This window comes from Urocitellus parryii, chromosome 2 (assembly GCF_045843805.1).
Source record: "Urocitellus parryii isolate mUroPar1 chromosome 2, mUroPar1.hap1, whole genome shotgun sequence".
Lineage (NCBI taxonomy): Eukaryota > Metazoa > Chordata > Mammalia > Rodentia > Sciuridae > Urocitellus > Urocitellus parryii.
In genome coordinates this window covers 147892314-147905878 of record NC_135532.1, presented here as the reverse complement: position 1 = coordinate 147905878, position 13565 = coordinate 147892314, and the positions used below count along the sequence as shown (strand labels likewise).

Below are 13565 nucleotides of genomic sequence, written 5' to 3'. Positions count from 1 at the left end.
CATGTAACGCATCTAAGGTCTGGTTTATTCTTTTTCAATGTCATAGAGTATCCTATCAACCAAATATTTCATGAGCTATCTATTCCCTAGAGTAGACATTTAGGTTGTTTTCAGAGAATTTATTTAAATATTATTTTAAAGTCAAATATCTTTTTGCCAGTTCAGTAAAAACAGTTTGCTAAGCCAGGAAATCCTTCAAATTGCTAGAAATATTTTAAGATCAAAATTTTATTTTCAAACAGTTTCTTTCTAAAACATAACCTTTCGAGTCATATAAAAATACCTAGATATCTAAAATAGTTACATCTTTGAAAAGTAAAAGTAAACAGTATTTAAACTGAGAAAATAAATTTCTAATTTATGTGAATCTATAATAACCCTGTTGGTATGGTTTGGATCTGTGATGTCCCTGAAAGTCTCGTGTTGAAAGCATGGACCCCAATGTAGCAAGGTTTGGAGGTGGGGCTTTTAGGCAGGGATTGGATCATGAGGGTCATGAGAGTTTATCAGCAACTGAGTGGACTACCCCGGAGGCAGGGCCTAGTTGGAGAAAGGTCACTGAGTAGGGGGGGGGGCGGGTGTGCCCTGGAAGGGGTTTTGTGTGTGTGTGTGTGTGTGTGTGTGTGTGTGTGTCCTGGCTGCCAGGAGCTGTGCAGCTTTCCTCTGCCACACCCTTCCACCATGATGTTTCTGCCTTGGAGCCAGGGGACCATGGACTGAATCTTCTGAAACCTTGAGCCAAAATAATATTTTTCCTCCACTAAGGTATTCTTGTCAGGTATTTTGGTCACAGGATGAAAAGCTGACAAGCATACCTGTTGAAACAAAATATAATGAAGAGAAAGTAAGTACAGAAAATAGTCTTTCTACAGCTACTGTCTCTTCACGATAAGCACTGGCTGCGCAGAACAATCAGCCTGTTATAGAAAAACACACCAAATGTTTCTCTGGAATACTTTGTCTTCTGTTTTGACCAGAAAATAATCCAAGGTACAACTTTACGGAAAAGTTACCAAACTTTTTGAGAATCGAAGAATGTAAAGTGCCTACTACGCACAAGAGACAATGTTCTAAAAAGTAAACAATTAAACTAAACAATAAAACGCCTCTTGTGGGATATTGAAGTGGTTAGACCTATAAATGCTGTAACTATAAATAATGATTTGTTCACATTAATGGCAATTTTTAGCTCAAGGACATTGTATGAAGGTTTATTATCAAATGTAAACTAGAGGCAGGGCTACATGTATGTGAAGATTCATTTACAGGAGTCCTATACTTTTAATATTATCTTCTATAAAGAAGAATTTGAGAAAACCTCAAAAGGTAGATATTTTGAGATATGGGTAATCATTTTACTAATGACTGTATTCTTCACACTCTGAAATAATCCAGTCATGAATATACAAAAATAAAAAAAATAAAAACAAAATTGAAGAGAAAGAAAAGTCTCTTCTAGTCAATTTCCAATGAAGTATATACCATTCCTAAGAGGGTAAATAGAAAAAGAAATTTGGGCTGCCAAGGAAAGAAGTTAACACCAGCATACCTTGGGGGTGTTGCATGGAGTCCAACTATCACAAACAACTAGAAAACATTTAAGCACATTCCATGGGCAAGCCAACTAGAAGTTTCCTAGTTCAAACCCCAACAATCCTTGTGGGCTAAGGAAAATTCTCCCAAGATTCAGGAGGCAATCCTGAATGGCTCCAAAATTCATCCCACACTTTTTATAGAAAATAGTCCAGGCAGAGAGAGCAGCTCCATCTCTGCCCACCTATCCAGGAATCCATCTGGTATATTTACTATCCATCTATTCATGGACCATGGAATTATAGGATGCAAGGACTGAGTTCAGAGTTTTAAAGCTAAGTCCATGTAGTACACATTTAAACATACAAACATAAGATAAACACCCTTAACCTCTTAACCATAGGTTGAAAGAACACTATTTTAATTTTGTCAATTATGCAAAATTAAAACTCCTTCTCCAAAGATCCACCAGCTGACAGGGTCCTAACAAGAGAATAAAGAATGGCATATAGTCCAGAAACCAAAACTGACATAAGTTCAACTTCTGAAATTTTCCTAAGTTTGTGATTTTTTTTTTAATGTCTAGAAAACTTTCCCATAGTGATGAGTAATAATTGCTGGCTTCTTCACAAAAGGGAAGAGGAAGTTGGGGAGTGCACATCTACTCTGTAATCACTCCAGGCTGGGGAAGTCAGAGACTTAAGGACAGTCTGTGCTAAGAGCATTTAAAATAAATGTCTCCAGCAGAGTCCCCAGATCCCCAAGGGAGGACAGGAACACCGAATGCAGGAATTGGCCAGAGCCCCATGGAATCACCCTGGGGATTTCATTACAGTACCTTTCTTGTGATTTCCCTAATGCCAGAAACTGAGCAACAAATTAAAAAAAAAAAAAAAGAAAAAAAATAGAAAAGTTGTATTGAGGTTTGAAACCAACTTTTGCTAAAGAAAGTATATTCGGGGGCCTAATAAGCTCTGCCTAGTTCTTTATTACTAATGAAAATCTAATGGTTGGACTGCTCTTTTATCTAAGGAATTTTTTATTATCTCAAATGATATGCATAAGGGCAGAAAAATGAAGTCTTCTTTTAAAACATGCCAACCTGTTCGAGGAATTTCATTTTAGAAATACAGTGAGCTGCTTTATTTGTTTATTTTGTTAATGATGATTCTGAAACAGAGAAACCAGGGGAAACTGCATGAGGGACATGGCCCCAGTGTGAGTCTGTGAGGATGGGGAAGGACACTTTGGGAAAGATCCAGATGAGGCGTAGAAGGGCTGATGTACAAAGCTCAGCCTGGAGCACTTCAGGAAACCAAAGAGGCTTTGTCTAAAAGTGCTAGTGAAAAGCTGAATGGAGAAATGAAGAAAAAGCCATACAGGGCTACTGAAACTCCCGTATTTCTATGAGACACATCACAGACAGCAGCAATCAGGGGTAAGAGAAGCAGTCTATGTATCCGTTCAGAGAAAAGCAGCTTAGACACAGTGTAACCACTTCTCAGTCTGGTGGTCCCAGGCCCCAGGTCCCAGGCCAGGTATGTTTCTGGGAATGCAAAGAACAGGGTCAGAGCACCCAACCTGGAAGATGTTCTATGTTCATGGGGCTACCAGAACAAAACACCACAAACTAGGTGGCTTAAATCAACTGAAATACTGGAGTCTAGAAGTCTGAAATCGAGGGGTTGGGAGGATGATCCTCCCTCTGAACACTGTAGGGGAAAATCTGTCCTTGCCCCATACGAGCTTTGGGTAGTTTGCTGGCAATCTTGAGCATTCCCTGGTTTGTAGGTGTATCACTTCAATCTTTCCATGGTGCTCTCCCTGTGTCTCTGTCTTCACATGGACCCCAGTCACATTAAGTAAGGGGCCTACCCAACTACAGTATGACCTCATTTTAACTTAATTACATATGACATAACCCTATTTCCAAATAAGGTCACTTTCTTAATGCTGAGTGATCAGGCTTTAATCTCTCATTTTAGGGGTGACACAAATGAACCTTTAATATCCTCCTAGGCATACCCAGTCCTCATGCTCATCGAAAAGGACCCTGATGTTCTGCAGGCATTCAGAATGTCTGGGAGCCCATAATAAAAGTTAAAGGGAAATGAACACCTCAAATCTAACCATATGATAGTGAAAGTCAGAATAGTAGTTACATCTAAGAGTAATAGTGACTGAGCCTGAGCATATGGTGCCCTCCTAGACGTTTGGAAACATTCTATTTCTTCACAGGGAGGCAGCTTATCTGGATATGTTTACTGTGAGGAAATTTATTGGCATACTCACAGGATTTGTGTACTCCTACATCTCATATAGTTCCATAAAACTCTATTAAATATTAGAGAAGATAAGGGATCCTGGCAGCCTAGGTAGAACCTAGGCGGAGTCACACAGCTGAGAGTGAGCAGCTCCACCCTGTTGATTCAGACGCTTGTTTGGGTCAAGTAAACTTACCAATCAAGAGTCGTGCACTCCTAGGAGGCTGGTGTGTAACTGGAAATGCCACAGTAATTCACTTAGAAGAACAAGGAGGTAAGGGCGAAGGAAGGAGGCTATATCTGTGAATCAGCAAATTGATGACTCCTAAAGGCAAATTCACAGGAGATAATTAAAAAATTGTTTGATAAGCCCAGGCCCCGAACGAAGACACATTCTGTAGTGCTAGAAATATGCTGAAGCATTCTGCTTTGCTCTGGGTTCTCCTAGCCACTTCTCCCCAACATTCCATTTTCAGGTTAACTACAGTTCAAGTAAGTTCCAGTGTTTTCTCTCTTCTTCTCTTTTAACCACATCTAATTCCTCCTGGGGAACTTTAAGCTCTTATGGTTAGGGTCTGTTGAGTCCTGTTGCTTAATTTCTAAGGAAGAGAAATCACCAACAAAAGACAAGAGTAAAAAGTTGCTGGGCAGCTGGGCATGATGGCACATGCCTGTAATCCTAGCTGCTCAAGAGGCTGAGGCAAGAGCATTTCAGGTTGAGCCCAGTCTCAGTAACTTAGCAAGATCCTGCCTCAAAATATAAATAAATAAATAAATAAATAAATAAATAAATTTTAAAAAAAGGACTAGTGATGTAGCTCAGTCCATGAATTCAACATCCAATACTGAAAAAAAAAACAAATGAACAAACAAAAACCCACCAACTACTGGGCAATACCAGACTTAGTAGAAATCATATCATATTTTGGGAGTAAAGGCAAAAGGTTTTCTAGAGTTAAAAATAATGCAGATGTTTAACATTAGATATTATATAAATTGAATAACTGATAAATCAAGGAATAGGTAAGACAAAGGAAGACAAATTAGCAGCAATGGCAATAGATACAAATCAAGCATTGATCAAAATGTACATATAAGTTATGAAACTTGTACGAAACCAAGTTGTAAATAGAAGAGGTACTGAAAGGAGGTACTGAAAGTTTCAAAGTCATAAATTTGTAGTGATTCCCTGACTGTTCTCATCAGATGTCTCCATCCTGTGGAAGCCCATTTAAACTATCAAATTTCATTTAGACTCCATGCCTCAGAAAATGCAAATAAGGCCCGAGTCTAAACTCCTTGAAACTCAATGAGAGCTCTAATTATCAACTAGATAGTTAATGTTTTTTTTTTATCATTTTCTTGTGAGAACAGCCATTAAAAGAGATGTATTGCATGCCATATGAAAAATACAAATCCACTTTTAGAATCAACATGCAGAATTTGACTGTTTAAAACTGTCTACATAGACCCACTTCCCTAAGTACATAGTTTTGTAGGGAATTACAAATATACAGACCACAGACCTGAATTCTGATCAAACTGGCTCCTGTGACCTCTCCTGACTCATTTCCTAAAGCACTTGACTAAACATCATGCTTTAATAACACGAAACTTGGAGTAGTTCTCCATCCTCCTCAAAACTCAGCACCCTGGATCATGTTGCTCCTGCTGCCTGGAATGCGGTCCTACCCTGTTTTCTCCCACCAACCTCCAATTCTTCAAGAAGCATTTTCCTGTCTACTTCTACAATGCATTTGAGTAAGAACAGAGGAGAGTCTGAGAAGGAAGCATATATAAAGCTGACTCAAGAACAGAGATAACTGTAACCATCATATTTTTAAACCATACAAAAACCTCAGACTAAAAGACGTTTAATTTTTCAATAGGTATCTGGAGAGCAAAGTTTTTATTCATTTAGTTTATTCTGAAAAATCCATAGTTCCATTGAACCAACAGATTTCCCCCCAGATCCACTGAAAGCATGTACATGTACACACACTTTGCATCCCTACTGTGCGTCCACGGATCCCTATGGATAGCACATGATGGATGCCCCCAAATTTGTTGTTATTTACTGAAGAAAAATCCAAAGAAATAGAATAACACACGTAGTTGTAATACAATCCAAAGCAAAGTAAGGTGCTAGAAGAAAACGTGAGAAAAAAATTAGAGTTATATAAGATCAGCCAGAAAGGCTTTCTGGGGGAAGTTAATCTTTAACTATTTGAGGAAGAACGGAGTTGTGACAGATATAATATAGAGCTGCAATGATAATAATGGCAGATAACATTGATTATACATTTGATATTTGGCAGAAACTATGCTGAACAATTTGTTTCTTTCAATCATCACTTCTTTTTAATAATCATCATTGCTTTTTTTAAAAAAAATTATACCTTTATTTTATTTATTTATTTTTATTTGGTGCTGAGGATCAAACCCAGTGCCTTGCACATGCTAAGAGAACACTCTACCACTAAGCCACAACCCCAGCCCCTCACCATTATTTTTTAATCATCAACCTAATCATCATAATAACTTTGGTCAGCATAATAAGGTGTGGACATTTTTTCACATAAGATAAGGAAGGTAAGGTTTGAAGAATTAAGCAACTTACTCAGAGTCATGTGGTGATAGGCTATGAATCTGGAAATGGAACAACGTTTATAATCTGGCTTGGATGGGAGAGTATGAGATGGAAGGAGTAAACCCCTAATCCTCAGAGGAAAGCCCAAGCTAAACCCCTGGGAAGCCTGCCATGGCTTCAGGGTCAAATGGGAGAGTTAAAACAAAGTTCACTACAGGAGTGGGCAGAAAACTTTAAAGATCACTGGGAGAAATTCTCTTCCCTCTACCACAAACTTCTCTGGACTCCTACAGCTCTGCCACCCTGATGAGAACTTTTTGTCCCCCAGGGCATCTGTGTCTCACACTAAGTTAAGTGACACCTAATAGAAATCTTAAAATATCATAATAAGCAGTGGGAACTTGAGCAATGAAATCTCAGACTTATAAAGTGCTTAAAATTAAATGTAAAAAAATTGTGGACATAAAATGTTATACTATTAAAGAGGAAAATGATTTGTTATAAACATTCTTGGCACATTTATTTCCTCAGCAATGTAGCCACATCTTGACTAACTCAACCCAAATAACCACTGAAATAACTGAGAAACATAACATAACTTAGAAATTATGAGACTATGCTGAAAATTTACTGAGCATGAAAAAATTCGAGACTATCCATTCACTGACATTTATAGAGCATATCTTCTTTTTAAAAACATTTTTTTAGTTATACATGGCCAAAATATCTTTATTTTTTTTATTTATTTTGATGTGGTGCTGAGGATCGAACCCAGTGCCACATATGTTTGAGGCAAGTGCTCTTCCCCTGAGCCACAACCCCAGCCCTTATTTATTTTCTTTGTAAACTATATTTTTTTCAGAAAGAACAAAACTTTTTCCCTTATATATACAAAACCACAGGTTGAACTTGTTTTCTCCAAATGGGTAACATTTTGAGATGAGAAACTGATAATCATTATAATTATACAGATGAATGATGATCGTTATAACAAAGTTAAAATAGAGCTAATAAATTAACATTGTAAATCAGTAAGTGGACATTGAGTTATCAAATATTTGCTAAATATGGAATATGATGAATACCATGTCAGGTAAAGAGGACATAGAGGTGAACATTAGAAAACACCACAATTGTCCTCTCACACAGAAATATGTTCTAGAATCAATCAAAAGAAAATGGAAAGCCAAAAGTGAATTAAGTTACACTAATTTAAGAAACAAAAGAAAACGAAAAAGAAAGTTTTTATAATAGTGATGGCTAAACATCCTAGAATCAATGGGCAATTGAATAAATGTTAGAACTTCTGTTCATTTATGATAAATTGGTATTCCTGGCTTATCAGAAATAATTAATTTCAGGTAAGTTTGTGCCACTTGAAGAATGCCAAGATCATATATTAAATGAGTAGAAATGAAATTCTCAGACATATATAATCCCATGACAAATACTGCAAGAGTTCTATACATTTCCACTGACAGTGTTCTACACAGAGCAGGAGTCTTTACTGACAGGCTGCCCAGGAGCCCAGGGGCGGGGGAAGAGTTAAGAACTCAGAAATTGTAAGGCAAGGCCTTTTGCATTATTTGGAATATTGCCTCTTGTACCAGTATTGTCTTGTCAATGGATACTGTGATTTGATTGGATGAGATAATTAATTTGGGGTATCTAGTTTCAGATGTTATCAGTCAATTCCAAGACCGTGGAGAGACTCAATATTCAGTCTGGAGAGTGATTGGGATACAGAGCTAATATTGTGGCATTCTATGCATGAAGGTGAAATCAAGCGAGTATATGAGATATTTCAGAGGATATAAGGAATATTGTATAGGGTTCTCGGAGCCCTGCCCCTTAGATGTCCAGGCCTAGGTAAGAGAGGAAATCAGTGATGACTAATGAACAAAGAGAAGAAAGGCCAACCAAGAGTGAAAGTGTGTGTGTGAAGCCCACTGCCCACTGAGTCAGTCCTTAATTAAATATGTCTACTAGCATCCCATTCCAATTAGAATACAATTCAAACTCCTTTCCAAATTTGAAAGCTCCACAAAGTCTGCCTCCCTCCTATCTCACTGACTACACCTCTTTTCACTCTGCCCTTTGCAGTCTTCTTCAAGTAATCCAACCACTTTCTTTTCACATTAGCCTTTCATTTCTCAAGTACTCCAAATCCATTTGTGCCTCAGGACCTCTGTGGGTGCTATTCCCTCTGCTGGGAATTTTCTTTCTTTTTCCCTGTTTACTATACCCCATGTTGGTGTTATCTTTGCCACACTGATTCTATCTGAAATATGCTTTTCATTTATGGAAATGTACTTCATTCATTGACTCTGTGTCCCATAAAAACACAAAGCTCTATAACAGAACAGGCTTTGTTTTGTTCAACACTATACAATTCTCCCTCCATCCCCCAAGAACATCTGTTATATGGTGAATATTCAGTAATACTTGGGTGAACATAAACAAAGTTCCACCTGATGGACAAAAATGCAGAATGCGAACACTAAAAAACTATCTGTTCCCCTGTTGTCCTGCTTCTCCACACAGTGACCCATAGCCGCCGTCCCAACTCCAGTCCAGCTTCTACAACCTATGGAAGACCAGAGTAACTGTACATTTTTGGGGCCATTTTCAGCTTCCTTGCTTATCCTCTGGAGGCCTTATTCTCATCATCTAAAGATCTTTTCTTCCCCAATGAGATTAAAAAGTAAATCAATGCTTAAAAAAAATCTTCAAAGTCCAACGTTAAGTGCTATTGAACAAAATGAGACCATTTTCAGACCTTATCATTGGCTAGAGGTATCAGAAGGGAAAAGAGAGAATGAAGAAGAAGAGAATCTTTCCATTAAGCTATTCAGTATTTATGATAAGAAAAATCTCTTAAGGTCTGGTTGCTCCTTCCCTGTCTTCCCCAATGATTCAGGAAGAGGAAAGTCCCTGGCATCAGAATATTTTATTGTGTTGGTAAAAGATAAGATAGCCATTCCTGTTTGGATGGACAAGATCTCTCCCAGTAAAGAAACATGAACTTAGAGAAGACAATCAGATCCCACTGGCTCCTTACTCACAGAATTCCCACGTTTCTTAGCCTGACTATACTAAGATCAAGTTCCTGGCCAAGTCTGACAAACTACAGCTCATTCTGGGATGAGTCTTCACCATCAGGAGAAAGAGCTCCTGCTACCCCAAAGCATGAAGGGAAGTGTTTCTACAACCTGATATGAAATCATAAATACAGTTTACTGCTGAAACAGTATAGGGCCCAATACATACATTCTATTCCATACATCAAGCTCACCCCAAATTAGGCACATTTTAATCTAATACAAGGCTATTTATTATCCATCAGAGTTGAGACAGAGGTTCATTTCAACTTTGAGGAATATAGTCCTGAAAAGACTTCTCCCAGACAAGATGAAGCTGGTACTTGAAGGGTGAGAATGAAAATACATTCAGAAAGAAAAGGACTTTTAAATAAAACCCATTGATTATACTACAATAGTCTGGATTGGCCAGACACAGCATACCAAATTAGCACATCAAAAATGTGCAGAATATACCCTCACTGCTATACAAAAATACATATAAGAGGTTGTGAGGGGAATGGGAAAATAAACAAGGAGAGAAATGAATTACAGTAGATGGGGTAGAGAGAGAAGATGTGAGGGAAGGGGAGGGGGGATAGTAGGGGATAGGAAAGGTAGCAGAATACAACAATTACTAATAGGGCATTATGTAAAATTGTGGATGTGTAACTGACGTGATTCTGCAATCTGCATTTGGGGTAAAATTGGGAGTTCATAACTCACTTCAATCTAATGTATGAAATATGATATGTCAAGAGCTTTGTAATGTTGTGAACAACCAATAAAAAATGTGCAAAAAATGTGCAGAATATAAAAATTATGTAATTGGTGAAAGTCTGAAGCTGTCAAAGGGAACAGGAGGCAAACTATGCAAAACAACCATCCAAGAAGCCCAACTTGATGGGTAATTAGGAAGATATAACGAGATCAAGGTATTTATAAATTGAGTGTGTGTGTTCATGTGCATGTGTATGCTTATGCACAAAAGCAAAGGATAAAGACATAGACAATGTATGGAATAATATGTGAAGAATGTGTGCTGTAGAGGCTAACTGAGATGATATAAATCAGGGATATATACAGATCTTCATATGATCCATTGTAATTCAACCTGGAGCAGTCTGATAGACATAAAAATTCTTGTCTTGGGTTGTTGGTAAGATAAAATGAAACAGCATATGAGAACACACAGAAGATCATAGTGGGTGCCATATATATGCTCCATGATTCTCTCATCACCTCAATAAAATATAATTCTAGAATGCATGTTAAACAGATGTCTGGTTCTCAACCCTGGATGGAACCATAATTTCCACGGAAGCTACCTGGCAGGCTAGACGATTAACCCATGATGCTTATCAGGGAAAAGCAGGAAGCATACCATTATTCATTTCTGTTCCATGATGTGAAACACAGAAATTATCTCCAACAGAAGAAAATGGTTATTAAATTCAGTCCTCTGCCACTGAGCTCCAGAATCAGAAACTTGAAAACTATAATTTCACAAAAAAAGTATTTTAAGGGTATGTCTCTTAATGGTATTCTTCTGCCAATACTGTCTATTCTCTCTGAGTCTCAAAAGATTTTTTATTGATTTGGGATACAATAACAAATTGAATATCTTCACTAAATCTACTTAAGTGTTATTAAAATTGCAGCCCCATTTAATTGCACCACTAAATCAAGACATAGTACAATCTGGGACTGACATTCAGTGACCATGTAAAAGTAGTTTTTCAAGGAATACATTATCAGGCAATGAATAACCACATCTCCCTTCCCACATTATAGTAAGGACAGTTTAGGAAGACAGATCAGGGCAATATAAACACTTTCTAGAAAAGTTCTCATAAAGTTGCCATTATCTAAAGTGCCTCAGAGGCAGTCAGTATTATTTAAAAAAAAAAAAAAAAGAGGGGGCATTTTTGGAGATCTCGATTTGAAAAGCAGTCCTTAGTGAGCATAAAATGAAGCAATACAAATCGATTTACAGATGCTGAATTGCATGCTTTCAGATGGAAAATAACCTGGCACCCTGATCAGATCTTCCCAAATATTTAATATCTCCATGTAAAAAAGACAATTTCATGATCTGCAACTAGGGAAAGAAGTCTGAAGACAGAAAAGGCAAATATTCTGGATAGCATAATAGAGGAGACCATCTGAGATCTGATGGAGTTAGGCCTTCTGAAGGTCAGTGTGGACACCAGGAACAGAGAAAGAAGGGCTTCCAGCTGCTCTGCAGAGATGGTTTCCTTAGCCATCTACCTACATAGTACTGAGGTGGTCCTCTTACTGCAAATATGACTTGTGGCTTTAGAATCCGTGTGGCTTCTGAATCGCTAGCAATCATTATGTCTTTCCCATCCCCACCCCCACACAATTTTCAAACATTACCTTTGAACAGCACCCCCACCCCAGCTTGTTCTCTTCTCACTACCCGCAACCCTGCACGGCTGAAAATACTAAAAGAAGGCGCTTTGGTTACTGGAAATGGCTTTTTATAGATTCTCTTTTAGGCCAAAATAACAGCACACAAGAAAGGGGCTGAGTCGCCAGGAGCTCCGGAGCCAACAACCGCAAAATGACAAGTTTCTTCTCCCTTATCTTGAAAATTAACGGCAGACCAAATACTGCAATTTTCTCACTGCCGCCCTTTTGCCCCAAACTACCTCTGTGCTTGTTTTGTTAGGTTTAGGTCTCTTGTGGCGGGAAGAAGGGTTTCTCAGAAAACTTTCCAAGATAAAAGACGAGAACCTTCCAGACCCTTTGCCCCACCTCGCGTCCAGACCCTTTTACAAGAAAACAATAGTGAACGTGAAATCGAGCACCCCCTTTGGCTTCTCAGTGCACAATCTGGCCTGCGTTTGACTAGAGGGTCCCAGTGCGGGTCCCTTTAGCTTCCCACTGCCCCTTGGTCCGGCCGCAGGGGCTATTTGTCTGTCTGATCCTCCCTGGCAGCTCCTGGACCTCCGGGCAGTCTCCTAGCTGTCGCCCCCGCACACCACGGCTGGCTCAGGGGTCCTAGAGCCCCCCGACTCCTTGACGCCCGCGCCTGCAAAGCGCCCTGAAGCTGGCAGGATGTGTTGAGGGGCGGACAGCGCACCGTGTCCCTCACCCCCAATCCTCAATCTCAGGGGCTCTAAAGCCCGGCCACTCAGACCCCAGGCCTCCACGACCCGGGTCCAGAAGGCAGACTTCCCGCATTACCAACCTCCCTCAGTGAAGCCAGCCAGAGAGTTACCCGCCAAGGCCCAGGCGCGACGACCGCAGAGGCGTGCGGGGATCCAGGGCCGGGCCCGCTGCTCTCCGCCCGCCTGCGCCGCTCGCTCCAGCCGACTGCTGCCTCTCCGGCGGCGCCTGCCGCATCGGGTCCCCAAGCCCTGGGCTGGCGGAAACCGGAGGAAGGTGGCGCGGGCACGATTCCTTCCCCCCAGCCCTGGCGGGGGAGCTGGAGAGGGCGCAGCGCCGCCCGGAGTTGGAGGCGCCCGCCAGCCCGCGCGCTGCCCGCCGCGCCCGGGTCTGGATTCCCCAGCGACTGCGCCGAGCGCCTCGGGAGCCGCAGGAAACGCCTCCTGCTCCGCGGTTGTCGCCACCAAGTTCGAGAAGAAAGGTGCAGTACAGATAGAAGCTGCGGGGCTCCCCGTTCCCGGAGGCGACGAGGCTGGAGCGCAGCGGAGCCCCTACCTTTCTGGCGGGGCGGATAACAGCCGCGCGCCCTCTTCGGGCGTCATGTACAGGAAAATCACCGCGAAGGGAGGGCGGGCGAAAGGCGGCGGGTGGCTTCAGGACAAGGTAGGAGGATCGGCTTCCACAGCCAAGAAGACACTCCCATCCCGCCCTGGTTTGTTTGGAAAGCTGTAGGAGCGAAAAGTGAGGGGCGGTCGGGTACTCCCCTTCCCCGCCGGCCTGGCTCTCCGCAGAAATAAAACAGTGAGGCTTGTCGCACCCCGCACTGTTACTTGAGGCGCGATAGGTAGTTTGGTCCCTAGCAGAAGGGGAAGTGTGTTTAGAGAGCCCCGGAATTCCCAGGCTCTGCTCTTTGGAGCTGTTATTTCAGGCAAAAGAACGAAAATGGGATGTGCTTTTTTTTTT

The 13565-nt window shown here is 40.6% G+C and overlaps 1 protein-coding gene across 4 annotated transcripts in view; it reads right to left on the bottom strand.

Moving 5' to 3' along the window:
• The window catches only part of St3gal6 (ST3 beta-galactoside alpha-2,3-sialyltransferase 6), a 70950-nt gene extending 57753 nt beyond the window's left edge, over positions 1-13197 (bottom strand). For 2 of the 4 annotated variants that reach the window (XM_026402427.2, XM_026402425.2), the window contains exons 1-2: positions 12715-13197; positions 3994-4122 (exon numbers count right to left, since the gene is read on the bottom strand). The gene's annotated coding sequence lies outside the window, so the exon portion shown is untranslated. Of the gene's footprint in view, positions 1-3993; positions 4123-12684 lie in introns of all 4 variants that reach the window. The other 2 variants (XM_026402426.2, XM_026402428.2) reach the window with 2 other exon arrangements.
• Positions 13198-13565: the final 368 nt, after the last annotated feature.